The 19,524-nt window shown below is 50.7% G+C and overlaps 1 protein-coding gene across 23 annotated transcripts in view; it reads right to left on the bottom strand.

The window, feature by feature from the left end:
• Positions 1-19,524, bottom strand: part of SLC8A1 (solute carrier family 8 member A1) — a 339,712-nt gene that overhangs the window by 298,435 nt on the left and 21,753 nt on the right. For 4 of the 23 annotated variants that reach the window (XM_065590903.1, XM_042852715.2, XM_065590905.1 and 1 more), the window contains exon 1: positions 11,611-11,871. The exons of 18 other annotated variants lie outside the window; for them this stretch is intronic. The gene's annotated coding sequence lies outside the window, so the exon portion shown is untranslated. Of the gene's footprint in view, positions 1-11,610; positions 11,872-12,287; positions 12,526-19,524 lie in introns of those variants that run through there. One more of the 23 variants, XM_065590902.1, reaches the window with a different exon arrangement.

Genomic DNA, 19,524 nt, shown 5'->3' with positions numbered 1-19,524 from the left:
TTTATGTACAAAAGGGATCTTTAATTTTTCTAGATATGGCTGCAAATAAAGAACATGGAGCTTCCCTGGAGACTCCAGCTGGGCAAATGTGGTGGACACTTTGAAAGAGGATCAAAACTATTATTACATTTCAGGAGCTTCTTCCCATGCCTGTTGGAACAAGTGGTTGAAACTAATATTTGCATTGTTTGTAGAGAGCAGACAAAACCAGGACCCACAGTATTCACAATCCTTCTCATAACAGGGCCCCAATCCCAGTTTAGGTCCTTGGGTGATACTGCAATGCAAATAAATCCAATATTATACCATGTGAGATTGTGCAGAACTGGGGGAGGGGATCCACTGTGGCCCAAGTGCTTTATTGGCTCTGATCCAAACTAGACCCTAGAGCTTTTGGGTCCATTATCAGAAAACCCCTCCCCACGCCCCCAATCCTTTAGCCACTTTGGGAAAGTCAAATCTATGTTATTGGTATCTGATTCGCTCTGGCTACACTAGCTCTGTCTGAACCCAATCAGGCTTGGATAGCAGAGTGCCTAATCTCTCCTGCCCAGAGCCAAAAGTGGCCTAGCTTCCTTTTCCCATGGTCCCCTCCCTTAGGGGTCAGAACAGCCTGGGGCTCTTTGGGGCCTTTTCCACATGGAGGGCACTTTTAAAATGAAAAGGTTGGTCTCCAGGCCCATGCCAGCCAGCTCTGTGCTTTGGCTGGGACCTGTGCAGAACTAGCCATATTCGGGAAGTGATTAGAAGGACAAGTCATCATACCAGCCGGCAGCCTGTGCTCCCCTCCACCAGAGGCCTGCGTGCACATTCTACTCTCATTAAGGTTCTTCTTTGAGCATTTGTCCAGGGGGATCCCGTTCTAGGGTCGCAGGCACTCCAGGTGCATGAGAATATTGTGCGCATGGGGCACATGTGCTTCTACAGTGAGTCACACGGACAGACTGTCTCGATTGTGACTGCAAAATAAGTCTTCCTTCTTTGCAGTCTTTCTTGCTCTCCAGTTACTCACTGAACCCAGAGGGGCCAGCTCAATCACATGGACCATCTCTTGTACAGCACCTAGCCAGTGTCTGGGGCTCCTCGGTGCTACAGCAGTACAAATAATCAACAGCAGTAACCAGAGACTCAGCCCTTCTCTTAAGCTTAGAAGTGGAGGGTAACACCCTGTTTACTATCGATCTTTCCAGAAGGGTTGGGAGACCCATGCCAAGATAGATGGGTGTCATGCTAACGGATCAGATAAGCTGTGGCGTTTCCGAGGAACTGCATCCAGACGGACTGGAACAGAAGAGGACGACTCGAAAAGCTGATCCCACGTGGGGAGGACTGTGGCTAGAAGAGGAGTAGTAATATACTCAGGGTGAAAAAATTTCACGCTAGAGCTAAAGTTCTCAACCACACAAAGAACTTTGTTAGTTTGGACTGAAAGTTGCTCAACTGCATTTCCTGTCAATGCTATCAATAAAAATCAAAGAAAGCACCAGTTAAACAGAGATTCCATCTAGACTAACCTCATCCTTTAGCCTCCCCATCACCCAACTTTGTCATGCACAAACGTGCTCTTCACTATCAGAGCACGCTTCCTTTCACCTGCCGTGCACAGCCAGTCACACCACGCACGCATCCCGCTCTCTGCAGCCATGCTCAGACCTGCATTCTGAATTACACGTTTGCCAGCAGCTCAGAAGGGCTGCGGTTGATGCTCAGGTCCCGCTATGTAAGTGAAAGACAGGCCCTACCCTGAAAGGGTTGCAGTCTAAGTATGTCTGACTTCACCAGCTTGAAGATGCAGTCCCCGCAGATGGGGAGCGGTGGGGTCTAGGACATGCTGTTGTGTATGGAAAGCGTGGGCTTGGCAAGGAGGTTGGGCGTGAATGGGAGCAGGGCTGTGGGACCCAGATGCCGCCTGAGGTGGTAAGATGAACCCCGCCACGGCCACAAGCCACTAACACTCCCGGTGTGGCTGGGACAGGCCCAGCTTTTGGAAACCCACCACGGGGTAAGTGCCATGCCAGCTGACTCTTCCCAGCTATGCTGTCTTGCCCTCCCTTTCCCCTGCCTGCTGGAACAGAGCTGCCCCTCAGTCCCCCTCCCTAGAGCCCTGCTTGGCCCTGCGCTGGCTGCTGCTCGGTGGGAAGCTTTCACCGTGAGCTGGAACAAACCATCCTCTCCCATCCCCCACGCAGAGCCAGCCCTAGACCTTTGCTCATGCTTGTCCTCCGCTACCCTGGGGAAGGGGAGCTGGGCGAGGGGGGGGGGGGGAGAAACAGCTGTTCAAGTGTTTCTCCAGCCCCCTTCCTGGCTCACTGGTGGGAAACCCCCATGCTCTGCTCCCCCCGCCCTTTCCTGGCAATGACCAACTGCCTAGGGGCCTAGCAGGGAGTGCTGCACAGTGAGCCGCCAGGAGAGCCTGATGGGGACGCAGAGATGCTGCTGCCTCTGCCCTTAGGCCTGGATTGTTTCCATGCCATTGTGCTGGCGATTGTACATTGCAGGCTGAAGCTTTAAAGTCCAAACAGATCTCCAAGCCAAGTTCCTAAGGCAATCTCCCCCTCCCGCTGCCTGGCCCATTGTGCAGGTCCACTTATGGAAGTGGAGCCAACGTGCCCATGGCCTTTCGGATTCCTGTTGAGTTCTGACTGTTATATTTGCTTTTTTCTGTGCACCTGAAACTCTTAGCACCCACCCAAGAAAGTATTCTCTAGATTCTAAGCCATTCCACACGGCTGAGCTTTGTGGAACAGATCTCATTCCCAGGCTGCATTTTCGCAAAGGCCAGCTTCACTTTTTCATTCCTTCTTTCCCCTCCTGCCCCAGCTCCAGAGAGAACCATCCAAATGTTTTGTGTCAGCCTTTAAACCCCCTTTTAAAAAAAAAAAAAAAAAAAAAAGAAGTTTTGCAATTGGGCTCACAACCCATTGGTGACAGTGTACTCGGAGCACTTTAGAACACGGGTATCCTGGCCGTAGAGGCAACTCACAAGAGTGTGTGTCCATTATTCTTGCAAGAGACAAATGGCCAGGCAGAGGCTTTCCATAAGGAATTATTTCCCTAGTGGTCAGCTGAAAATGCACAGCACCATTCAACAGCTGTAACAAAGCAGCATTTACACTCTTACAGGTGGAGACATAGAGGTCCAGCTGTGCCTACCCTGCTGTGCCTACCCTGCTGTGACACTGGTCTTGTAATACACATTGTTACCACAAATTTAGTGCTAGCTCACACTGCAGACCGATGCCGGTTTGTCCACATCACTGGATCAATAGAGACAGAAGCAGGGCAACCTTTCCCCCCAGGTCTGGAGTCACCATAAGGAGGATAAGAGAAGATGAGGGAAGAGTAAAAGAGAAGGTTCTCACGGATCAGTAACTGGTTAAAAGATAGGAAATGAAGGGTAGGAATAAATGGTCAGTTTTCAAAGTGGAGAGAGGTGAATATTGGGGTGTTCCAGGGGTCTGTACTGGGACCAGTGCTGTTCAACATATTCATAGATGATCTGGAAAAGGGGCAAACAGTGAGGGGGCAATGTTTGCAGAGGATACAAAACTACTCAAAATAGTTAAATCCAAAGCAGACTGTGAAGAGCTACAGAATGATTTCATAAAACCAAATGACTGGATAACAAAATGGCAGATTAAATTCAAATGTAGGTAAAAGCAAAGTAATTCACATTGGAAAACAATGCCAACTATACATACAAAATGATGGTATCTAAATTAGCTGTTATCCACAATGACGCCAAGATTTTTCTTGAGTGGTAGTTCTCTTAAAAACATCCACTCAATGTGCAGTGGTAGTCAAAAAAAAAAAAAGCAAACAATGTTGGGAATCATTAGGAAAGGGATAGATAATAAGACAGAAAATATATTGCCTCTATATAAATCCATGGTACGCCCACACCTTGACTACTGCACGTAGATCTCGGTGCCCCATCTCAAAAGAGATATTAGAATTGGAAAAGCTACAGAGAAAGGCAACCCCAAAGATTAAGGGCATGGAACAGCTTCCTTATGAGGAGAGATTAAAAAGACTGGTGCTGCTCTGTTTGGAAAAGATGACTAAGGGGGGGATAGGATGGGGGGTCTATAAAATCATGATTGGTGTGGAGAAAGTCAGTGTTATTTATTCCTTGTCATAACACAAGAACAAGGAGTCACCCAATGAAATTAATAGGAGTAGATTTAAAAACAAAACAAAAAGGAAGTATTTCTTCACACCATACACAGCCAACCTGTGGTACTCAGCCAGGGATGTTGTGAAGGTCAAAACTATAACGAGGTTCAAAAAAGAAATCGGATGTCTTCCTGAAGGATAGGTCCATCAGTGGCTATTAGCAGAGATGGTCAGGGACTCAACCCCATGTTCTGGGTGTCCCCAGCCCCTGACTGCCAGAAGCCATAATGAGTCAGACCATTCTTATGGTCTGTGCCCTATAGGCAGGATGGGATGCCCCCTGGAGCAGAAAAACTATGCACACTCTTCCCAGGAGAGGGACTGTGACTGGTGTCCACTTCTACCAGCCTAATCAACCAAAGGCAGCTGAAGTGCAAGAGCCAGTCTGCTTTCCTCTACTAGTCTGCTTGAACCCTGCCCGGCCAGACCTGCCCCAGGGCTGACTGTGGCCTGTTCAGTGCTGGGCTGTCTGCTGAGGCTGCCAGGGAAAGGACCAGTCATGACGATGGTTTGGGGAACATGGACTTTTGCCCTCAAGACGTTAACTTGAGACCACCAGCTAGTTTCACACAGGCACTGAGCAGCCTCCGGGGAGAAGGCTTGGTCTCTGCCACACTGGGCTGGATGCAATGACCCCCCCGTAGCTGCCTGCAGCCCTGGTGAGCCTGGACTCTCCCAGGTAACTGCTGAGCCAGCTCTGCTACCGGCCGCTCAGACAGCAACAGCTCACACGAAGGCCGCTGTTGGCAGCTACGTTCAGGACCCACCACAGCCCCTCCCTGTCCCCTAGCCATGTGGCCCAGGGCGGACATGGGAAGGAGTGACCCTGCTGGATGCCTTAGTGTGGAAGAGGGATGGCAACTCAGAGAACGAGGGTTTCCTTCTTGTGCCCACCAGTCCAGCCCTTAGAGCTGCTAAACCCTTCTCTGCTGCTGGCAGCTGCAGCTGTCTGACCGGTCTGACCTACCCCTACGCCGACTGCCATCTCCAGATGGACTGAAGGCACGGCCCCATGCACACCACCATGCAGGAACCCAACACCCAAGAGACACTAGCACAGGTAATGCTCACATCCCCTGACCAGGTGTGGGTAGAAACAAACAGTCCTAGTCACCCTGCTACCTGATGGTCTCACAGCAGCTGCCAATCTATAACCAGACTCACAAACTGTCCACGGGGCCAGCAGATTTGCATCATCTTTATTGGCTGCCTTTCCCAGACAAGCACTTCCATCTTGTCTTGAGCACGTTTCAAGCAAACCGCTCCAATCTCTACTAGACAGTGTCAAAGCATCTGATGGCACTTGCAAGGTGAGAGGAGATGAAGAGAGGTAGGTATCAGCAGTGCAATTAAGGCACCGTAGCCCGAGGCGCCTAGCATCATTCTACCCCTGGTGTGGATACTGACAAATGCTGACATGTTAGTGGCAATTGGTATTTACAGATGGGGAAACAGAAGCAACTCCCTTAGGCACAGGGAGGTTCCGTGACTTGTCTGGAAGGCCCTGTGGTCTGCTGGATTTGGAATAGGGTTAGGTTCTAATCTGGACACTGACTTGAGGTGTGGGGGTTTGGCAACTTCCTCCCAGCCTTGTTTTTTCTTCACCTGCCTTCCAGGAAGAATTCATGCTGAACTTGGAGATGAGTGGATGAAAGAGGTTATGTCAGAGCTATAAACACAACAGTTCTTGGCTTTGTGCCTTGCCTCAAGTCTGCTGGGTCTCACTCGCCTCTCCTCCACCTCAGCCCCCAGACCATGGCCAGCCTGGAACTCCCAAGGCCCATCAGCGCAGCCGGCTGTGACCTGGAAAAATCCACACCAGGGAGATCTCCAGGCCAAGTCAGTATAAACAACAATCCCAACCTCTCCAAATATAGTCAAAGGCCCGGCCTCACTGAAACCAGCTCAGTAAGAGAAGTCAGGCCAGCCCCTTTTCTAAACAGGACTTTCAGAAGTCCGATCAAACCATGACTAATGCTTTCAAGTGTCCCAGTTCCCTCCCTCCCTATCCCCAGAAGCTGTCCAAAATAAACAGATTAAGAAAATTACCGCCCCCCCCCCTTATAGCATGTGGGGCTGATGGGTGAGCTTGGGGGCCAATGGGTGAGCTTGGGGGCTGACGGGGGGGCAGGTCTCAGGACTGGGCTTTTAATGCAAGGCAGAACCTGAACAGTGGAAGGATCCAGTCCCTGCAAATTAATGAAACACCCAAGTGACACTTTGACAAGGTCCCTCACCAAAGGCTCTTAAGCAAAGCCAGCAGTAGTGGGATAAGAGGGAAGGTCCTCTCATGGATCAGTAACTGGTTCAAAGATAGGAAACAAAGGATATGAATTAATGGTTAGTTTTCAGAATGGAGCGTGGTAAACAGCGGGGTCCCACAGGGGTCTGTACTGGGACCAGTGCTGTTCAACATAGTCATAAATGATCTGGAAAAGGGATCAATAGTGATGGGGCAAAGTTTGCAGAAGATACAAAATTACTCATGGTGGTTAAGTCCAAAGCTGACTGTAAAGAGTTACAAAGGGATCTCACAAAACTGGGTGACCGGGCGACCAAATGGCAGATGAAATTCTATGTTGATAATACAAAGTAATGCACATGGGGAAACAATCCCAGCGATACATATAAAATGATGGGGTCTAAATTAGCTGTTCCCACTGAAGAAAGATGTTGGCATCATTGTGGATAGTTCTCTGAAAACATCCACTCAATGTGCAGCAGCAGTCAAAAAAGCCAACAGAATATTGGGAACCATTAGGAAAGGGGATAGACCCATGTTGTGCCCACACTTTGAACAGTGTGTGCAGTTCTGGTCACCCCATCTCAAAAAACATTAGAACTGGAAAAGGTACAGAGAAGGGCAACATACATAAGGAGATATAGGGAACGGCTTCCATATGAGGAGAGATTAAAAAGTCTGGGGATGCTCAGCTTAAAGATGACAGAGGGGGAACATGATAGAGGTCTATAAGATCATGACTGGTGTGGAGAAAATTAATAGGAAAGTGTTATTTACCCCTCCACATTAGCTGGCTGAGCCAGGCAAGTGGGCATGCTCTGACCATCCTTGCAGGCGGCACACACAACGCATGCTCCTCCAGGCACCCAGCAGTCCCAGGGCAGTACAGCTCCATTCTGCCCCCTGCACAGTGCTGCTTTCCCCTTGCAGCCAACCAGCCCTGGGATTTCAGTGATCAGAACGGGAAAGAAATGAGAGGTGTAGAGGGGTCACTGCAGAAGAAGTGGGAGGATCTGGCAAGACTCTGGTTGCAGGGGAAGGGAAGCAGAGCCAACTGGGACCCAGAAGCAGTGAGCTGAGGAGGTGGGCAGGAGAGCGGCACTGCCCGACAAGAGGGTCTGGCACAGAACAGGAGTTTTCTCCTTGACAAAACTAGCAAGCCCCTCAGCAGGGAGTAGGGGAGATGGGCTGTCTGAGAAGAGAGAAAGACAAAGAAGAGCCGTCAGGGGTTGGGGCACGGGAGAATACCACGGAGGAGAGGTGAAGACAGAGGGAACTCATTGGCAATGGAAATCCACTCTGTCCCAAGGCACATGGCAAAGCAGGTGCAGGGGAAGCAGAGGTCAGAGGAGAAGGCAGAGTGGGCATGATCAGGACAGGCAGAGGGCTGAGGGAAGGCAGCACAATGGAAGAAAAGGCAGAGTTGGAGGGCGACACCTTGTTTTTCCCATGCTGAGTCCATGGCCAGTGAGCAGAGAAGGCAGGAAAATCAATGGGCCTTGAGTGAGATCAGGAAAGGTTTGGGGTGAAATTCACCCCATGCAGAGGGCTGGCACAGGCCCTCTGCATGAAGGGTGCAGGGCTGGAGGAGACAAAGGGTGAGATTACAGAGCACAGGAAGAGAGGCAGGAAGCGGTTCTGGGAAGAGAGGCAAGCAGCAGTGGCTGGGGACGCCTACGGCATGAGTGGCAGAAACAGAACGAAGGAAACGGGCTCAGACTGGGGGGGGGGATCCTAAGGAGAAGTTGGACCGGAGGCACCAGCCTTGGCACATCATCCATGTGAAAGTGGGAATCACCTAGAGTTGGAGTAGGGGAGTAAGAGGTCAGTCAACGCAGGAGGAGCTGGGGCAACGACAGACAATGCCCACGTGGCTGGAGAAGGGACAGATGTCTCCAATGGGATGAACTTCAGAGATGGGAAGGAGACAGGTGGCAGAGGTTGGGCAGGAAAAGCAAAACCTGATGGGCCACTAGGGTTTCCCCAGCAGGGTGCAGGAAGGCCCAGTGACGGTAGCAAGGCTTCAGGGAGACCTTGGGGAAGAGGGAGCAGGTGACAAAGGCAGATAGGGTGCAGATTGGAGACTGAGTAGGTGTTTCTCATCTCAGGGAGTGGGCTCGAGAACATGCTGACTCCAAGGTGAGCAGGAACCTCAGACACTACTGCTAGTGAACTGCCTAGGAGAGCAATTGAAGCGGGGACTTGATCAGCAGCTGGAATAACAGGCAGTTTCCTGAGCACTCCATTGAGTTTTGCTTGCTGATTTCTTGCCCACACAAACCCTTCTGAGTTACCGAGGGACCCACGCAGGAGTATTTACAAGTCTTCAAAACCTGGCTCCCCAGCGGCCAGACCAGATATTCCAGCAAGTAACACCTCATGTGCAGAGCAGTTCAGAAGAGGGTTGAGTAAACCTCCAACACTGAACTCAGATAGCAGAGACACTGAAGGCTTCTGAACAACTGAGGCCTGTCCAGGCATGGGAGTAACCGTGACGCTAACATCTTTCCCTGGCAGTGCCAGTCACTTCCAGGTAGACACAGGGGCTTTAGGCCAAGACTTTCAAAAGGAAGCAGCCATTCTGGGTGCCTCCACTTCCGATGCCCAATCCGAGTGCCCTAAAAGGGGCATGACTGTGAGGAGTTCAGGGCTGAGCTGCCCGAAAGCGGTTTCTATTTGGGTGCCCACGAAGTACGCCACCCCAAGGCACTTTTTGAAAATCCTGATCATCATTCCCCTGAGAGTGTCTCAGGGCTGGCCAGGGGCTACATTTGCTGCTACCCAGCTTGATGCCGGAACCCTTTCCAAACATGAGACCAGCCAAGGACAAATAGCGAACACTGCACGTCTAGTGCAATCACCAGAGGTTTGCATTGGTGGGGAAGGGCACTGAGCAAGGAGAGCTGGGTTCTGTTCCTGCCTGTGTCTCAGACTCCCGGTGGGATCTTGAGCAAGCCACTGCCCTTTCCAATGCCAGTTTCCCACCTGCCAAATGGGGCTAATAACCCTGCCTCTCTACTACTCCGTCTATTTAACTTGGAAGTTCTTTGGGGCTCTTCTACTTATTTGTACAGTGTCTGCCACAATGGCATTTGAGTATCAGTTGTGACCTCTAGGCACATACAAGCAGCATTGCTTATAAGAAACCCTAATAAAGTTGCAAGCTTTCCAAACATTAGCTGAATAGCAGCCTTTTTACAGTTATTGATCGGTCATGGCTATACAGCCCCCCACTCAGCAGCAAATCAAATTCCAGTGGTGGAATATATTTGATTAGCGAATACATTTGTGCACTTGGTTTTCCACCACTCAGTAAAGCAGGCATACATCACTGGAGTACCACAAGCACTGTACAAAACCCTGTTCTTTTCCATGAGGAATATTGTCAATGGTCTCTTTTGCAGGCTCAAGGAGAGCAGAATATTACTCCCTCCAGGGTAGGGAGTGTCAGAGAGATGAAGTCTCAGGGCCCAGTTCCCTACCTTGTGCATCAGTGTAAAGCGAGGATAAAATTCTCCCACTCTGATCAGGCAGCACTTTAGAGTCACTCTGTGCCGCTGTAAATGACACTGCAAGGCACAGGGCCATGACCCTTAAACAGAACAGGCCTGAAATGGTACCTGCAGCAATCAGATTGCAAATGCCAAACTCCTGGGGGAGAATTAGAGCAAGAGATTGCTCAAAGCTGAGTGAATCCAAGGAAGGGGTGGCTACCTGTTTTTGACAGACAAGCTTTTATTGACTTTAAATTGGGCCAGGTGAAGCTTTAAGGAGGACTAGAAATGTAGGCTATACCTGCTCTTTATAGTTTTAAACTCAACCTTGAGGATGAGGCAGCAAAGGTTAATGCAAGAATGACCAGTAACCAGCACAGCTGCCAATTCTTTGTTAATAATGGTACTGGGCCACAAACCAGGGGAGTCTGTTGGAGATGGGCAGCTGAAGGGTATTTACCTGGAGGCACTGAGCCCAGAAAGTGGTGTGAGAGGGTTAGTGAATTTAGGGGTTAGTTCTGACTGTAGAATGTGCAAGAGGATGATGCCCCCTGGGTGGAGTGGAGGGTACCTGTTACAGGTGAGCGTGTACAAGGATTGAGCAGCTGGAAGGCAGGTAGAAAACACTGCTGGATAATTAGACTGATACAAACAGAGTGGGAGAGAGCTGTCAAACACATGAACGAATGAATGAATGAACACTTGCTCTCACAGTATGCCCAGCTCTGGTCAGGTAATTGCAATTGTGGGGGTAACTGTTTTTCTGAAAGCCCCAGGGGCTGGAGTACTGTGAAAATAGGAGGATCCCAGCTTTCATTTTTTAAAAACAGAGCAATTTTCTATCACTCCTGGTTGTGGGAAAAAGCAGGACAGTGTGACCCCAGAAAGCAAATGGAGAACTCAAAATGTATTTTTTTTAAATCTCATGATTTTAAGCTAATCACATGATTTGGGGAAGTCTGGCTCATGATTTTTCAACATCTGGGGCCGCCAATGCTGCTCTCTGTGAAATGTGAGTGAAAGCAGTAAAAATCAAATGCACACACAACTGTGCCCTTGTGGTTTTATTACAGCTTTCATGTTGAGACTTCAGTTTTCCCTGGCATTTGCTGCATTTCTACAATATTCTGGCAGTTGGGTTTCACCCTCTTGTCCCGAGGTTGTTTAGTATACACAGCTGGAGGAGGAGAAGCCCGGAGATTACTATTCTATTAAGGAATTAAACTAAAATGTCAGGTGAGAGCCAGCCATGCTTCCAGCTAGACAAAGCCTATGTGATGACTGCTTTTTAACGGATTGCCTAATAGGACCGATCCCATATTACTCGGAAAGAGAATTAGAGTTTAATCAAGTCGGCAGATTATCTGCTTTGCCCAGGGAACCGGATTAAATACCTAGCGGGAAGGGACGGTGGGTTTGTTTTGAAAGGCAAGGACAAAAATCAATACACGTCTGATAGCAACATGTTAAATCCAGCAGATTCACCAACCCGGAGCCCTCCTTGCATATGTCCTGCTCTGCTCTTCCTTGCAAGAGAGGCACCTTGGCAGGCAATTAAAAGCATTGCTGTGAGCCATGATGGAGGGGCTCGTCCTCCCCGGGCTGAGCCCGCTTCTGCTCGGATGTGCCGGGATCCCCTCGCCGGCTGGCCTAGTGCCCTTCCTCTGCCCTCTCCCCATCGCAGCCCCGTCCCCTTACCCAGCGCTCGCTGTCCTGCTCCCGGCACGTTCCCGTCTCCCGGTCGGAACCAGGCGGCGCGGAGAGAAACCCGCGGAGCCGAGACCAGGCTCCGCCCGGAGCCCCACGGTCCGCCCCAGCGGGCTCGGTCCCGCTCCCTGGCTCTGAGGGTGCCAAGGGGCAGCTCGCCTCTCCCGGTGCCGGCTCAGCCGGGGGTCCCCGCGGGCTCGGGGAAGCCGGCCCGGGCGAGCCTGACCACAGCAGCCCCGCAAGCGCTCCGTCCTCCCGCTCCCTCCTGCGGCAGCCACAGCCCGGGAGACGCTTGACGCGGTGGGGTCGGTCCCCCGGGTGGACCCCAGCCCAGCCCAGCCCCAGCCCAGCCCCGAGCCCCTGCCCCGGCTCTGCACAATTGCAGCTAAAGGGCTCGTAGCGAGCTTGTCCCCACCCGCGGACCGGACCCGGGCTGCCGCCCCTCCGGCTCCCCGCCCCCGCGGCACAGGAGGGAAATACAAATCCCCACCGCCAGACGTCCGGCAGCGCTGCCCGGAGCGCCCTGGCCGGAGCCGCTGGTTCCCCGCGGGACCTCCCGTCCCCCTGCACCCCCGGCGGGGCCCCCAGGTGCGTGCGCCCGGCCCGGGATGGTCCCTGCGCTCTGCGCCCGGGCCGGGCCACCTGCGTCCAGAGGAACCGGCTCCTACCTGGGCCCGCAGAGCTGCTCAGCGGCGGGCGGGCAGCGCCCGGGCCATGGCGGGGAAGGCGGCGCGGGGCCGGGGCTGTCAGCAGGAGCGCGTTTGGCCCGGCAGCCGTCCCCTCCTCATGCTCCGGGCGGGGAGAAGCGGCGGGTCCCCCGGCGGGCGGGCGGGCGAGCGGCGAGAGCCGGCAGGTTTCCGCAGCGCGCCCGGCCGTGCCGTGCCGTGCCCGCCTCCCCGGCCGCCGCTGCGCTCTGGCTGCGAGTGAGGGGCTGGCTCCGCGCCAGCGCTCTTATCAGCGCGGACCCTCCCACCCGCCTCCCTCCCGGCCCGGGCCCCCGCCCCCGCCCGCGGTCCAGCCTCGGGCCCCGGGCCCCCAGCGCAGCGCCCTCCGCCGGGCCGCCCAGCCAGCAGCCCCGGCCGCCAGCATCTCGGGCCGGAGTCCCCCGCGCCGCGCCCCGCGGGGACGGACAAGTTCAGGGGAGCCTGGCAGCTAGCGGGAGCAGGGCAGAGGTGCGGGAACTGGGGCGGGGGTGCTGCACCCCCTGGCTTGAAGTGGGGGTTTCCATCTTATCCAGGGTGTACAGCTGGGTTCAATGGCTCTCAGTCTCCCCCCCCCCACACACACACACACACATTGTTCCAGCCCCCTGGAGAGAAGTGGGTTCCCCTGGGAGATCACTGGGGAGCGGCCCAGGCTGCTGGGGAGGGCAAGGAGCGAACTGGGGGAGAAGGGGGGAGGGAGAAAGGAGTGGGGAATGGGGGAATGTATAAGGACCAAGCCCTGCTCCCTGCCGTTCCTGTCGCACTGGGGGAGTTGCTCCAGAGTTGGCCCCAGTTCAGGGGCTCTCAGAGATGCAGGGAATGGTTCCTGCACTGGAGGCCGCTCGCCCTTCACCAGCCATGGGTTGGGTTTGTCCCAGACACAGATAGAGCTCAGCCCCATCTGTTGTTGCTATGATGGCAGAGGGTAAAGGCCCCCAGGCAGATCAAGGTCCCATTATTCTAGGTGCTCTACACATAGCAAGAGCTAGTCCCTGCCCCAAAGTGCTTGCAGTCTAAATGGACAAGAAACATTACTAGCCACATGAGACTACGTGACTTGCCCAGTGTCGCATAGGAAGTCAGTGGCAAAGCAGTGAACTGACCCATGTTGGCCAAGTTCCAGGCCTTTAACCACAAAACCATCCTTTCCTGTTCCCCCAGCCTTCCTCATTTCACATCCCTACCCCACTGTAAAATGCATGCCTTCCTAGTGCTTTCAGCAGACTCTGCCAACACTCATCTACCCCATAAGACCATAAGAATGGCCATACTAGGTCAGACCAAAGGTCCATCTAGCCCAGTATCCTGTCTTCTGACAGTGGCCCATGCCAGGTTCTTCAGAGGGAATGAATGGAACAGGGCAATTGTCGAGTTATCCATTCCCTGTCACCCATTCCCAGGTTTTGGCAAACAGAGGCTAGGGACACCACCCCTGCCCATTCTGGCTAATAGCCATTGATGGATCTATCCTCCATGAACTTATCTAGTTCTTTTTGAACCTCGTTATAGTTTTGGCCTTCACAACATCCCTGGCTGAGTACCACAGGTTGGCTGTGCATTGTATGAAGAAATACTTCCTTTTGCTTGTTTTAAATCTGCTCCTATTAATTTCATTTGGTGATGCCTAGTTCTTGTGTTATGAGGAGTAAATAACACTTCCTTATTTACTTTCTCCACACCAGTCATGATTTTATAGACCTCCGTCATATCCCCCTTAGTCGTCTCTTTTCCAAGCTGAAAAGTCCCAGTTTTATTAATCTCTCCTCATACGGAAGCCGTTCCATACCCCTAATCATTTTTGTCGCCCTTTTCTGAACCTTTTCCAATTCCAATATATCTTTTTTGAGATGGGGCGACCACATCTGCACGCAGTATTCAAGATGTGGGCTGTACCATTGATTTATATAGCAGCAATATGATCTTTTCTGTCTTACTATCTATCCCTTCTCCTGGGAGCTTTTTGGACTGCTGCTGCACATTGAGCGGCTATTTTCAGAGAACTCTCCACAGTGACTCCAAGATTTTTCTTGAGTGGTAACAGCTAATTTAGACCCCATCGTTTTATACGTATAGTTGGGATTATGTTTTCCAATGTGTATCACTTTGCATTTATCAACATTTAATTTCATCTGCCATTTTGTTGCCCAGTCACCCATTTTTGTGAGATCCCTTTGTAGCGCTTTTTGGTTAGCTTTGCACTTAACGATCTTGAGTGATTTCGTATCCTCTGAAGACATTGCCACCTCGCTGTTTACCCCTTTTCCAGATCATTTATGAATATGTTGAATAGGACTGGTCCCAGAACAGACCCCTGGGGGACACCACTATTTACCTCTCTCCATTCTGAAAACTGACCATTTATTCCTACCCTTTGTTTCCTACTTTTTAACCAGTTACCAATCCATGGGAGAACCTTCCCTCTTATCCCATGACTGCTTATTTTGCTTAAGAGCCTTTGGTGAGGGACTTTGTCAAAGGCTTTCTGAAAATCTAAGTCCACTCTATCCACTGGATCCCCCTTGTCCACGTGCTTGTTGAGCCCCGCAGAGAATTCTAGTAGATTAGCAAGATATGATTTCCCTTTAAAAAAAACATGTTGACTCTTCCCCAACAAATCATATTTATCTATTTGTCTAATAATTCTGTTCTTTACTATAGTTTCAACTAGTTTGCCCGGTACTGAAGTCAGGCTTACCGGTCTGTAATTGCCGAGATCACCTCTGAGCCTTTTTTAAAAATTGGTGTCACATTAGCTATCCTCCAGTCACCTGGTACAGAAGCTGATTTAAATGATAGGTTACAGACTACAGTTAGTAGTTCTGCAATTTCATATTTAAGTTCAGAACTCTTGGGTGAATACCATCTGGTCCTGGTGACTTATTACTGTTTAGTTTATCAATTTGTTCCAAAACCTCCTCTAATGACACCTCAATCTGGGACAGTTCTGTTCTTCGAATACTTTTTTGGCCTTCCTAATTTTATTTTTACACTTCACTTGCAGAGTTTATGCTCCTTTCTATTTTCCTCAATAGTATTTAACTTCCACTTTTGAAGGGATGCCCTTTTGCCTCTCACGGCTTTTTTTACTTTGTTGTTTAGCCATGGTGGCACTTTTTTGTCCTCTTGTGATGTTTTTTAATTTGGCATATACAGTTAAGTTGAGCCTTTAATATTGAACTATGAGAGCTGTGTCTGGCCATATCTGTTCTACCCCAGTGGTTTGGAGGCTAGCTCAACCAGTGGCCATTAGCCAAGATGGGCAGGGATGCAACCCCATGCTCTGGGTGTCCCTAAACCTCCAACTTCCAGAAGCTGGGATGGATCACTCGATAACGGCCCTGTTCTGTTCATTCCCTCTGAAGCACCTGGCATCGGCCACTGTCGGAAGACAGGATACTGGGCTAGATGGACTGTTGGTCTGAGCCAGTGTGGCCGTTCTTATGTTCTGCTCTCTGTTCTAACACAGTGGTTTGTTTGTTGTGAGGCGGGGACAGCATGGCTCTCCAGCTGTGTGAGCTGCCACCCAACTGTACAGCCCTGTGCTCCTGCAAACCAGCATGTGAACATGGACCCCCCAGCATTGCCAGAGAGCCGTGAGCTGGCACAAGGAAGTTTGTTGCTGTTTACTTTGGCTGATGGTTTCTGTCCCGTTCCACAGCATCTCAAAAGGGACAGGCTCCCGGTGAATGCTTCCTCCTGCAGCTGTCAGCGCCAGCAAGGACCAGTTGCATCTATTGTGTCAGTAAGTCCCACTCTTCTGGCAGGACCCAATTCCATGGGAGCTCAAAAGGATCATGTTTAATAACACACACGCCCCGGCACAGCTGCATTTGAAAAGGCCATGGAATGGCCTCTATACCTAACCCTTAGGAGTGATGAGAAAAATGACCAAATACAACCATTATACCAGCTTCCCCAGACTATTAAACTGCACAATCACAGCCCCGTGGCGGCGCCAGTACTTCTTGGCAACACTCTGTACAAACAATTGGTACATTTGCTGCACAGCTCTTGACTGAGGACATCGAGGCGGGGGGTGTGGGGTGTTCAGTAGGTTTTATTTACTCTTTTTGTATTGCTGGGCAACACCAAACCCCTCCAGCTAGGGTCAGGTGCCCTGAAAGAGAGCACGGGAGTTGTCAGAGGTTTAGCACAGGGGAGCATCCCCACCCATATCGCCAAAATATATCACTATAATTTCCAAGGCCCCGTGCTGTAAGTTGTTCCCTGCAGGTGGATCCCTGCACCTGTGCGGAGTCCCATTGACTTCAGGGGGATCTGCGAGGCATAGAAGCCTGCCTGAATGGAACCACTGACAGATTAGGGGCCATTATTAGGAATTAAATCCCTGGTAGCTTTTCTCACAAGAGCATTCCGGTGAATAATCACATGCTTAAAGTTAACCACATGTGTAAGTCTGTGCAGGATTGGGACCTGCTGGGGAGCTTGGGCAAGTCACTTAAATGCTCCATGTCTCAGTTTCCCCATCCGTAAAACAGTAATAATGATAGTGACCCTCTTGCCCTCTTTTGTAAAGTGCTCTCAGATCTACAGATGAAACCTGCTATAGAAGATCCAGGTATTATTATGATAGTAGCACTGATTTCACCGAATACCGTATAAGTTATCCTTTAGTTGCAAAACTAAGTAATAGACCCTAAATAATTCAACAGCTTAGTGGCAGCATCCTTATATGTGTCATCTGCCCGTCCCTGTTTCACTCCATTTCAAATTCTCTGTGTGTGAAGTGCCCAGTGAAAGCGGCACTGCAATCCCTCCTGGAGGCCTCTTGGTGCCACCATCATAAAAATACAACAATTAATAAGTTAACAAAATAACATGTAACAGGAACTACTAAACTTGCACAAAGGACACGTTATTTTACTAGTCTTAAGAAATTAAACGAGTGATTAATTGGTATAATTATTTGGTTTTGGTAGCATCCACTGTGAGCAATATGCTATATAAATACAAAAGAAGGTGTTGGGCCTGTCCTGACATCATCATCATCATCTAGCTATCTATCCCCATACAACCCCTCCATCTATCTAACTAGCTCAGCAAAATAACACCTTTTATTTACTTGACGTAATAATACAGCAAATGAATGAGTGAAGCCAATAAGTCACGGCTCAACATACAAACATTATCCTGGATGCTCATTTTGCAAAGCATGCTAAAACCTTGTATGCACAACAGTAACCAACAGAGCTCAGAGTTTAATTAGATGTCAGGAGTGGAGTTCTCCCTTAAGCTTCCTGTTCTCTTACGGTTATGGTCACTGACCTACTTTCCAGCTCTTTTGCTGAATGTGGTGCAAAAGTCTTCTAGAACCCCAAGGCACTAACTCTCCTACGATGGTCCCTAGCCAATGAACCTTCCTTGGAACAGTCTATGTCTATGTACAAAGCGACTCCCAGCCTGCCTTTCTCTGCACATTAGCTTTTCATGGTCCGGCTTCCCAGTGCCTCCTGCTGGTGAATTCACACATTAACTGTGGCTGTGACTTTTTATGTCATCTGGGGAAGGGGACCACAGAAAATACTAATATGTGAGCCCTTAATATGATTATTAGAAACCATAATGATGATATTATTTCTGATCTTTGCATTACATTGGTGCTCAAAGTGCTGCCCAAGATGAAGGGCCCCATCCCTCACTCACCACTTGAAAAAGTCAGAGGTGAGACATTGATGCCTTTACTTTTAAAACATCTCCAGTGGAAGTAGGTCAAAACAAAGCAGTGACATGGGGTGGGGGGTAAGGGGGAGGAAACTAGGAGCCATGAGAGAGATGGGGGACCAGGAGCAGAGAGGAGAGGACACTCTCAGGGATGTGTTGATGGGGCAAAAGGACCAATTTCCTTCCTTCCGCCCCGCCCCAGGCTCCCCTCCCCAGTCTCCCCTCTCACTTTCATGCCCTGTTTTTCTTTGCCCCTTTCAAGTTTTAACACCCACAACAGACAACACATCGATAGATACAGAATCCACGCGGCTTGTGATGCTGCATTAAAGCACTGTCCATGCAGTCATTCATTAACATGCACATTTCTGTCTGCTCAGCACCCAAACCCCCTTCACCTTCCTGCCCAAGGGAATACAATTGCTGCAGACCATTGTGTACGTATGCAGAGTGAAAACCACACACCCTTAACAATCAGGAACAACATCACAGAGTGTGGTGCAAACCCTAGAGCGCAGCGTGGAATGCTGCAGTCCGACTTTTCTCTGTTCAATACCTTGGACGAGATGGAATTCAAACTCTTGAATGAATGGGGTGGGATAACCCTTAGATTATTCCTCGCTTGAAAACATCCTGCGCCCTGGTCCCTGCGAAGGAAGTGAAATGGCTCGTGGTGGTGAAGATAAGACCAGTCCTCAGGGTGCTGCACACTAATACTTGTACTTACTTTTGAATAGGAGTCTTGGGCCCCCGACCGAGGATATGGAGGGGGCTCTTTGCTCCCAGCATCCATTGTGGAGCCACGTGTTGCTCTAGCCAATAACAGTCTTCAGTGGATGTCACCTCTCTGAGCTACTTCCCAGCCTCAGTCCACATCCCTCCCGAGTCTCGGTGGTAGAGGATGGCGGTGCGCTCCTCTATGCCAAGCAGCTCTGCCAGTAGCACTTCCCGTGATTCAATCTTAGACAGTCTCACCAAACCGTCTTACACTCCCATCAGTGCCTCCAGCGAGCTTTCTTCACTGCTGCCCAGGGTGCCCTGGGCCCTGTGTCTCTGAACAGACCTGGGGTCTGACCACCAGGGGCTCACTTTCCATTACCCCTTTCACAACAGCGCTGCTTGGACCTGAGCAGAAAGATGACTCAGAAACCCAGTGTTGAGTAGGACGTAGCAGCATGAGAGGGAAGCGTGGTAATGGAATGACACCACTGCTCACCGTATCTCACGCGGCTCATGGGCTTCCTCTTCCTGGGGTCCTCTAGCCATTGCTCGCTGGGCTGTTTCCCAGGGGCCGAGTCAGCAATGTCGATCATCTTCCCCCATGAGACGGCCTGCGTGGCACCGGGGCTTGGTGCGGCCTCTGTAGATCCTTCCAATGTGTCCTCAGGAAGTGTGCGGTAATGTACATGCTGGCGTCTTTCCTAGCTAGAGGGCAGGAAATCATCCATGGCACTTTGTGGGGTGCACTTTCTCAATTCCCAGAGGGCTTTCCTCACACGGACGAAATCAGAGGGCATTT

This window comes from Chrysemys picta, chromosome 3, assembly GCF_011386835.1.
Source record: "Chrysemys picta bellii isolate R12L10 chromosome 3, ASM1138683v2, whole genome shotgun sequence".
In the NCBI taxonomy this organism is placed as follows: Eukaryota; Metazoa; Chordata; order Testudines; family Emydidae; genus Chrysemys; species Chrysemys picta.
The sequence above is the reverse complement of the archived record's forward strand: the minus strand, read 5'-3'. Positions and strand labels throughout refer to the sequence as shown.